Below are 9,643 nucleotides of genomic sequence, written 5' to 3' on the forward strand. Positions count from 1 at the left end.
CTAAGGCTGAAGAACATTCTATTACATACATATATCACGTTGCATTTTTCCATTTGTCTGTGGATGGACATTTGGGCCATTTCCACCTCTTGGGTACTATAATTAATGCTGCTAACATGGGTGTGCAAATGTCTCTGTGAGATTCTGCTTTTAATTTTTTTGGATATATACCCAGAAATGGGATTGCTGCAGCATATGGTAATTCTATGTTTAATTTTGTGAGGAATCTCCATACTGTTCCATAGCAGCTGCACCATTTTTGCATTCCCAGTAACAGTGTGCTAGTGTTTCAGTTTCTCCACATTTTTGCCAACATGTTATTTTCTCTTTTTTATATAGCAATCATCTTAATGGATGTGAGGTGATATTTCACTGTGGTTTTGATTTGTATTCTACTTTCTTTTAATTGTGGCTAAGGGGTTTCCCATTTTGCAAGTGGGAAATCCATTAACCTGCTTTTGTGTCACAAGAATGTACAAACACAGATCACGAATATCTTCTATCCATTTTCATGTAAATACATGCATATATAACATTGTTGTCATACACACATGACCACTTGCTGGTGTAGTCAGGGCTGCATAAAAGATTAACTGGGAAGACACTGGATATATTTTAAGACTACGAGCTCTGAAAGTCAATATAAGGGCCTGGAGAATAAAAATCCTTTCTTTGCTGACTTACTCCCACTAGAGTTTTTTTTTTCTTTTTTCTTTTTAGATATACATGACAGTAGAGTGTATTCTGACATATTATACATACATGTAGCATAACTTATTGTAATTAGGATCGCATTCTTGTGGTTATACATGATATGGAGTTTCATTGGTCATGTACTCATATATGAACATAGGAAAGTTATGTCTGATTCATTCCACTGTCTCTCCAATCCCCACACCTCCTTCCTTCCCTTCATTCTCTATTGTGTAATCCAATGAACTTCTATTCTTCCTTCCCACCCCCTTATGGTCTGTTAACACCCACAAGACAACAAAGCAGATATTAGGCACCAGGAGCCCCCTGCTTATTTCACTTAGCATGAGAGTCTCCAGTTCCATTCATTTATCTGCAAATGCCATAATCTCATTCATCTTTAAGGCTGAATAATATTCCATTGTGTATATGTACCACATTTTCTTTATCCATTCGTCTGTTGAAGGGTATGTAGGTTGGTTCCATAGTTCCATAGTTATTGTGAGTTGAGTTGCTCTAAACATTAATGTGGCTGTGTCACTGTAGTATGCTGATTTTATGTCTTTAGGTATATGCTGAGGAGTGGAATAGCTGGGTCAAATGGTGGTTCCATTCCAAGTTTTCTGAGGAATCTGCTTTCCAGAGTGGTTGCACCAATTTGCAGTTCCACCAGCAATGTATGTGTGGACCTTTCCGTCCACATCCTTGCCAACATTTATTGTTGCTTATATTGTTAATAATTGTCATTCTGATTGGAGTGAGATGGAATCTCAGTGTGGTTTTAATTTGCATTTCTCTAATTGCTCACTAGGCTTTTCTTTATATGTGTTTAGAAAATGATCTGTAAGGGCTGTAAGCTCTACATGTTTCAGTCTTATTTTCCCTACAGTGTAGGGGTAGTAGAGTTTTAAAAAACTAAAGAACTAAGATTCCTTGATGTTGTCCATCTTTCAATTTTATTTATACCCGAAGGAAAGAAAGTATGGGGAATAGATCAATAATGAGGAAAGTTGTTTATTAGCACTCTGTTTGGGACACAGGTTAACAGCTTTCTATTCAGTGAGGGGACAAATGAACAGGTAGCCTTGCTATGCTGTTCATGGTAACTTCTGTTTCATAGGCCAGTACTACTCTGTGCCTCTGGCTCATGGCAATTTCCTTTCTCATTTCATTAGCACATTGTGTTAGTGCCTCCAGAGAAGCAGGGGGCTCCTGGTGCCTAATATCTGCTTTGTTGTCTTGATTTTCAGGGGAAAGTATGCTGTTGTTCGTAAAAGAAATAGATCAAAGAATCCAGACTTAACCTGTTGGGCTGGAAGTTAGTCTAAAGGACAAAAGTGTAGGGCAGACCGAAAGAGACCTGTTGTATTAGTTCACAATGTAGCCCCTTTACAGAGCTAGAGACCTGGAGTTCCTGATAGCTTCCATTTCTGTTTGTTTTTCCTCTTTTTTAAAATTTTTAATATTTATTTTTCAGTTTTTGGCAGACGCAACATCTTTGTTGGTATGTGGTGCTGAGGATCGAACCCGGGCCGCACGCATGCCAGGTGAGCGCGCTACCGCTTGAGCCACATCCCCAGCCCTTGTTTTTCCTCTTGTCACATGCAGAGAAAATCTCTAAACAAGGGAATTGAGGATGACTGAATCTTGCCTTAATTTTTAGAATGAAAAGTTCACAGAGGGAGACTTTTTGAGACAGATACTCCAAGAGTAATGCTATCTATTTTGGTATGGAGCAGATGGACTGCAAAGCTTTCCCTGTTAACACTAGCTTCTCCATCATAGGTTTCTACCACCCTGAATCTGTGAATTTGAGAGACCTTGTCTCCTCTCCTTTTGAGAGATGGAAAAAGAACAGCTGCATTTGTGTTTTTACAGAGATTGGGGACTGGAAATAACGTCACATTTTCCATTTTCCTGCAGCATGATCTATTTCCAATAGAAACATTTGTGCAGTGTCTGCAAGGGAGATGGATCAGGAGTGATACATACCTTGCTTCATATGTTGGAAGGTAGCCCAAGAGAAGAATTAAAAAGAGCTCTGGTATATGTCTAAGGACAGAATGTAGTGATGAAGGGAATGTTGCTGCCCTGTGATGTCTAGAACCTCATTTACAGGTTTCTCCTGCTCTGTACCTGTAGGCTTTGGCCACTTCTTCAATTTTTTAGAGAAAATAAAAGTTTAATTTAAGAATAGTTTCACATGTACAGAGAAGATGTGGAGATAGTACAAAGAACTCTTGTACATGCTTTATTTAGATTCCATTGATTTTTTCCCCCTCAGATCCTTTTTCTTTTCCAGGATCCCATCCAGGATATCAGTTGTGTTATCTTCTAACTGCCATAACAAAATACTACAGACTGGGTGGTCTAAACCACAGAAAATTCATTTTCATACACTTCTGGTGACTGGAAGTCCAAGGTCAGGTGTTGGTAGATTTGATTTTTTTCCACAGGCCTTTTTGGCTTGCAGATGGCTGTCACACGACTTTTTCTTTGTGTGCATGCACTCCTGATGTAGTCTTCTTTTAGTAAGGATAATAGTCCTGTTGGATTAGAGCCCTGCCCTATGACCTCATTTGATCTTATTTGCCTATACTAGTTATCTTCAAATGAAGTCACACTGGGAGCTAGGACTTCAACATATGTAATTGGGAGGGGACACAATTCAGTACATAATACTCCACCTTCTAGTCTATCTAAATATTATCTAAATCAGGTATGCATAAGACTCAAGTTATAAATCATTCTGAGGCAAAATTTCTCTCTGGCTATGAATTTGTGAAACAAGATAGAATATGCGCTTCTAAGATACAGTCCTGGGACAAGCTTAGGATATATATTCTCATTCCCAAAGTGAGAAATTAGAAGGAAGAAAGGGGTTACAGATCACAAAGTTCAAATCTGCCAAGGAAAATATTTATTAGATCTTAAACCTCAAGAATAATAATCCTCTTGTGGTTTAATGCTCGGCCTCTGGGCTTATTGGAATAGTAGTGTCACTCCTATGGGTTTGGGTGGTGGTCCTGCCTTTGTGGCTTTGGGACGTGATGTCCACCTCCAGACTCTGGGTGATGGTTGACAAGGAGGGGGAGGAAAGTGAAACAGGGGTTTTCTGGTCAAAAGTCATAATAAAATGTCAGTTATGTAAGGTGAATAATTTCCAGAGATCTGCTATACAACATTTTGTCTATGCTGTTTTCTGAACTAGATAATCTCAATTGGCCTATATCAAAGTTCATTGCTCAAAAGGTATGTATCACTCCTGATCCATCTCCCTTCCAGACACTTGCCTTAATTTTTAGGATGAAAAGTTCACAGAGGGAGATTTTTTTGAGACAGATAGTCCAAGAGTAATACTATCATTGAACCATGTCCCCAGCCCTTTTTTATATTTTATTTTGAGACAGTGTCTCTTTGAGTTGCTTAGGGCCTTGCTAAATTGATGAGGCTGGCTTTGAACTCAAGATTCTCCTGCCTCAGCCTCCCAAGCTGCTGGGATTACAAGTGTGTGCCATTGCACCCAGCTATTATATGTTTTAATTAACCTGTTTACACAAATATATTATGTTTTAATTAACATATTTTTAAAATAAAAAAATTGATGAAATTTTCAGTAGTAAAAAAGAAAAAGTATAGTATTCCTGTTTTATGCAGTTAAAATTTTATTAAGAAAGTAGATCTCAATGTAAGTAGTCCTACAGAGTTTCTTTAAAAATACTATTTGAATAAGCAAATGAATCAACTTAGATTGTTGAATGCAAAGGAATTCTTATATTATTTATTTTTATTTTCATCATATAAAAACAGTTGACATAAAAAACAATTTCATGTTGATTTCTCAGATGTGTTGGTAATGGTTGAATTTAAGTAAAATATCTAATAATGAAGATTGCAGGTAAAATCTTTGAGCTATTTGAAACAGATAAATATTCACACATATAAAGTTAAATTGGGTTATATATTATATGGCTGATTATTCATTTTCATTAAAATCTATAAACTTTTATAGCACACATTTTATTTAGTAAGGATTCTGGCTGTTAGCATTTCAGTTAACAGTACTACATATATACAAATATATGTTTACACAAATATATATGTTGTTTTGTTTTGATGCGGAGGATTGAACCTAGGGGTACTTAACCACTGAACCACGTCCCCAGCCCTTTTTTATACGTTATTTTGAGACAGTGTCTCGTTGAGTTGATTAGGGCCTCACTAAGTCGGTGAGGCTGGCTTGAACTCAAGATCCTCCTGCCTCAGCCTGCCAAGCTGCTGGGATTACAAGTGTGTGCCACTGCAGCCAGCTATTATATGTTTTAATTAACTTGTATACACAAATATATTATGTTAATTAACATATTTTGAAAATAAAAAATTGATGAAATTTGCAGTAGTAAAAAAGAAAAAATATAGTGTTCCTGAGGAAGCCAGATATTAAACTTACTATACATAGACTTTATTTTTTAATTTTTTTAACATTATTTTATTTGAACCACATAGTAACTCTAGAAGCATGTTACTGTCATTCTCAGTTCCAGGTTTGGAGTCAATATGACCCTGGTTCTTCTGGCACTAAACCTAATATTCTTTTTTTAAATATTTAGTTTTTATTGTAGTTGGATGTAATACCTTTATTTTATTTATTTTTATGTGGTGCTGGGATTGAATCCAGGGCCTTGCATGTGCTAGGCAAGCACTCTACCACTAAGCCACAACCCCAGCCTCTACATAGACTTTAAATTAGCCATTTAAACTATGTTCAAAGAACAAAAGTATGTCTATAGAACAAAATGAAAGCATAATATGATGTTTCACTGACAGAGAAAGTATTAATAAGGTGATAGAAATTATAAGAAGAACCAAATAGGGGGGCTGGGAATATAGCTCAGTTGGTAGAGTGCTTTCCTTGCATGCACAAGGCCCTGGGTGTTCAATCCCCAGCACTGCCGAGAGAGAGAGAGAGAGAGAGAGAGAGAGAGAGAGAGAGAGAGAGAGAGAGAGAGAGAGAGAGAGAGAGAGAACCAAGAGAAATTCTGGAGATGAAAAGGACAATAACTGAAATGAAAAGAAAAATTACTAGAAGGGCTCAACAACATAATTGAGCAATGAACTTTGATATAGGTCAATTGAGATTATCTAGTTCAGGAAACAGAAAGAAAAACAATAAAGAGAAGTAGACAGCCTCCTTGGGAATGATGGTCCACACCTGTGATTCCAGCTATTCAGGAGGCTGAGGCAGGGGGATTACAAGTTCAAGGCCAGCTTCAGCAACTTAGCAAGACCTCGAAATAAAAAAATAAAAAGGGCTGAGGATATAACTCAGGGGTAGAGCACTTGTCTAACATGCACAAGGCCCTGGATTGAATCCCCAGTAGTGCAAAAAATAAAATAAAACAAACAAAATAAAAACAGCTTCAGAGACTTGTGATATACCATCAAATTAACAATGGCCAAAATGGAAGACCCAAAGGGACAGGAATAAAGGAAGGAGAAGGAGTACTTCAAGAAATAATGACTTAAAATCAGCTTACTATAGTGATGCAGCCACATCAATGTTTATAGCAGCCCAATTCACAACTATGGAACCAACCTAGATGTCCTTTAACAGATGAATGGATAAAGAAAATATGGTATATATACACAATGGAATTTTACTCAGCCTTAAAGAAAAATGAAATTATGGCATTTGCAGGTAAATGGATAGAGCTGGAAAATATCATGCTAGGTGAAATAAGCCAGTTCCAAAAAACCAAAGTCAAAATGTTTTCTCTGCTATGTGGATGCTAATTCACTATAAAGAGGGTGGGGCTAGGGAAAAATAGAGATAGTTTGAATTAGGCATAGGGGAGTGAAGGTAGGGGAGGGGACAAAGGGGTAGGAAGGATAGTAGAATGAATTGGACATTATTACCCCATGTGTATATATAATTACATGACCTGTGTAACTCTACATCATGTACAACCAGAAAAATGAGAAGTTATGCTCCATTTATGTAATATGTGTCAAAATGCCTTCTACTGTCAGTTATAACTAATTAGAACAAATAAAAATAGTCATTAACTAAGACATGAATTTTTAAGATATGATCTTGCCCAGTTATAATAATAAAACTGTAAGTGATGAAAGAAAGGAAGGCCCTAAACTTCCAATATTCAATGAAAAACATTCCTCTGCACACCTGAGAAGCTCTGTCAACTCCAAGTGGGATAAATCCAAGAGATCCATGCCTAGGTACATCAATGTTTAGCTGCTGAAAGACTAAGACCTGATCTTGAAAACAGCAGAGAAATGTAACTTAAAATATACAAGGGATTGTTGGTTACGTTAAAGATTAACATCATAAGAAACCACGGAGGCCATATTGTCTGTTCAAAAGGATATTCAAAGCACTAAAAGAGAGTCTATCCAACAAGAAGTCTAAATACAACACTCCTACCAGAGCTGGGGTTGTGGCTCACCGGTAGAGCATTTGCCTAGCACGGGTGAGGTCCTGGGTTTGATCCTCAGCACCACATAAAAATAAATAAACAAAATAAAGGTATTGTGTCCAACTACAACTAAAAAATATTTATTAAAAAAATAAATACACTACATCTATTCTTGACAAAAGAAGAAATTGAGACATTCCAGTATGAACAAAGAGAGAGTTCACTAGCAGACACGCCTTCCAAAATATCTTTTATGAAGTGAGTCTTTCATGCTAAAATGAAATGGACACCAGACAATAATTTGAATTCATATGAAGAAATAAAGAGCACCAGTAAAGGTAGCTACATAGATAAACATAAAAGATAGTGAAAATATTTTTTGTTTGAAACTTGTTTTTTCTTCAACCTGATTTAAAAAAGAGCTGCATAAAAGTAATAATCCCAAGTCTGTATTCATGGGCATATGATGGACAACATGTAAAACATAAAGGAAGGGAGAATTTTCTGAGAGTCATATTTTTATGTCCACTTGCAATTAATTTCATAATAATCCAAACTAAAATTGTTATAAATTAAGGTATTTGTAATAATCTAAGGGCAATCACTAAGACAATAGTTTTATGTTATGCCAAGTAAACAATTTTGGGTTGCCCTCTATTTATTTTCCACCTTTAGCATGGTCCTTTACTCAGTTCCTTGAGATTCTCCTTCAGTGCTGCTAAATTAGAGTCAGAGCTGGGGATAGGGATTGAGGTCAACATTGTTTATCCTGCTTTATGCATAGCTAAGGTAGAGCAGTATGTTCTCCCCTATCTAGTGGTAGTCATGGGCTTACTCCAAGTACTAGGTGCAGGCACTGGGTTTGGTTCTGGGTATGAGAATATGGCTGAAACAGGATAATTCCAGTCCTTGTGAAGTAGGGGAATAAAAAAGTCTTCAGTTATTCTACCAGCTGTAATGTCGTGTCATTCAACCACTGGCTCAGATTTTACAATTGTAGAATGTTCCAAGGCAGGGATAAATTTCTAGTCTGATCAGAAAGAGAAGAGGTACAATGGGCTAAGAAACTTGTCTTGAAGATACTTTTACATAATAAACACATTTTTTCCTCTGACATTTTCCAAACATGTAAGAAGTGAAAGGAGTCTACAGCAAACACTAAACACCCACTACATAGATTCTATAGTGGTTAATATTTTGCTGCATTTTCTTTATCATTTATCTAGTAATCTTTCTATCACAGTAAGTTAAAAACAACATCAGACTTAAGTGTTTTATCATGCACATTGTCAAGCAGAATTTAGTATTTATTTTTGGTACTTTTTTGAGAGAAAACTTACACATAGTGACATGCAGAAATCTAAGTATGCTATTAGAGGAGTTGTGACAAATGCATACCTTCATGTTACTCAAGCCCCCATCAAGATACAGAATATTGGGCTGGGATTGTGGCTCAGCAGTAGAGTGCTCACCTAGCATGTTCAGGACCTGGGTTCGATTCTCAGCATGACATAAAAATAAAGGCATTGTGTTGTGTCAATCTACAAAAAAGATTCTCTCTCTCTCTCTCTCTCTCTCTCTCTCTCTCTCAAAAAAAAAAAAAAAAAAAGATACAGAATATTTCCTGCATGCCAGGAAATTTTCCTGATCTTTCCCAGCCATGTCTATCCCACCAACCCTAGATTATTTTCCTAGGGCCACTCTCACAAATTACCACAAACTGCACGACTCAGAATAACAGAAATTGATTCTCTCACAGTTCTGAAAGCTAGAAGTCCAAAATTAAGATGTTTGCATGTCCATACTCTCTCTGAGGGCTCTAGGGAAGGATATGCTCCATATCTTTTTGTTAGCTTCTGATATTGCTGGCCATCTTTGGTGTTCTTTGGCATGTAGACATGCTCCAATCTCTGCCTCTATCATCATGTGGCATTCCCACTGTGCAAATCTATGTCTCTTCTCTTTTTTTATAAGGACATCAGGCATATTGGATTAGGGTTTACCCTAAAAACATCATCTAAACTTGACTACATGTTCAAAAGCCCTATTTTTCAAGAAGATCACATTCATAGGTACCAAGGGGAAACATAATTTAACCCATAGCACACTGTCAGATTCAACTGTCAAATCTGATTTTTGCACATTCTATAATTTCACATGAAAGAACCAGATAGTTTATATTGCTTTGTGTTTAGATTCTCTCTCAGCATGTTGAGATTCATCCACATTAATAAGTTCTATTAATAAGTTATATTTCCTTTGTGTTGCTGATTAGTATTTCATTGTATGATACACCACAGTTTATCTAATCTTCTGAGGGTTGAAAGATAATTCATAGTTTTTTAGCTATTAAAAATAAAGCTGGGGCTGGGATTGTGGCTTAGCAGTAGAGCCCTTGCCTAGCATGCATGAGGCACTGAGTTCAATCCTCAGTACCACATAAAAATAAAATAAAGATTATTGTGTCCACCTACAACTAAAAAACAAATATTTAAAAAAAATAAAGCTGGAGGGGA

Source organism: Urocitellus parryii, chromosome X (genome assembly GCF_045843805.1).
Source record: "Urocitellus parryii isolate mUroPar1 chromosome X, mUroPar1.hap1, whole genome shotgun sequence".
NCBI classification, from domain to species: domain Eukaryota; kingdom Metazoa; phylum Chordata; class Mammalia; order Rodentia; family Sciuridae; genus Urocitellus; species Urocitellus parryii.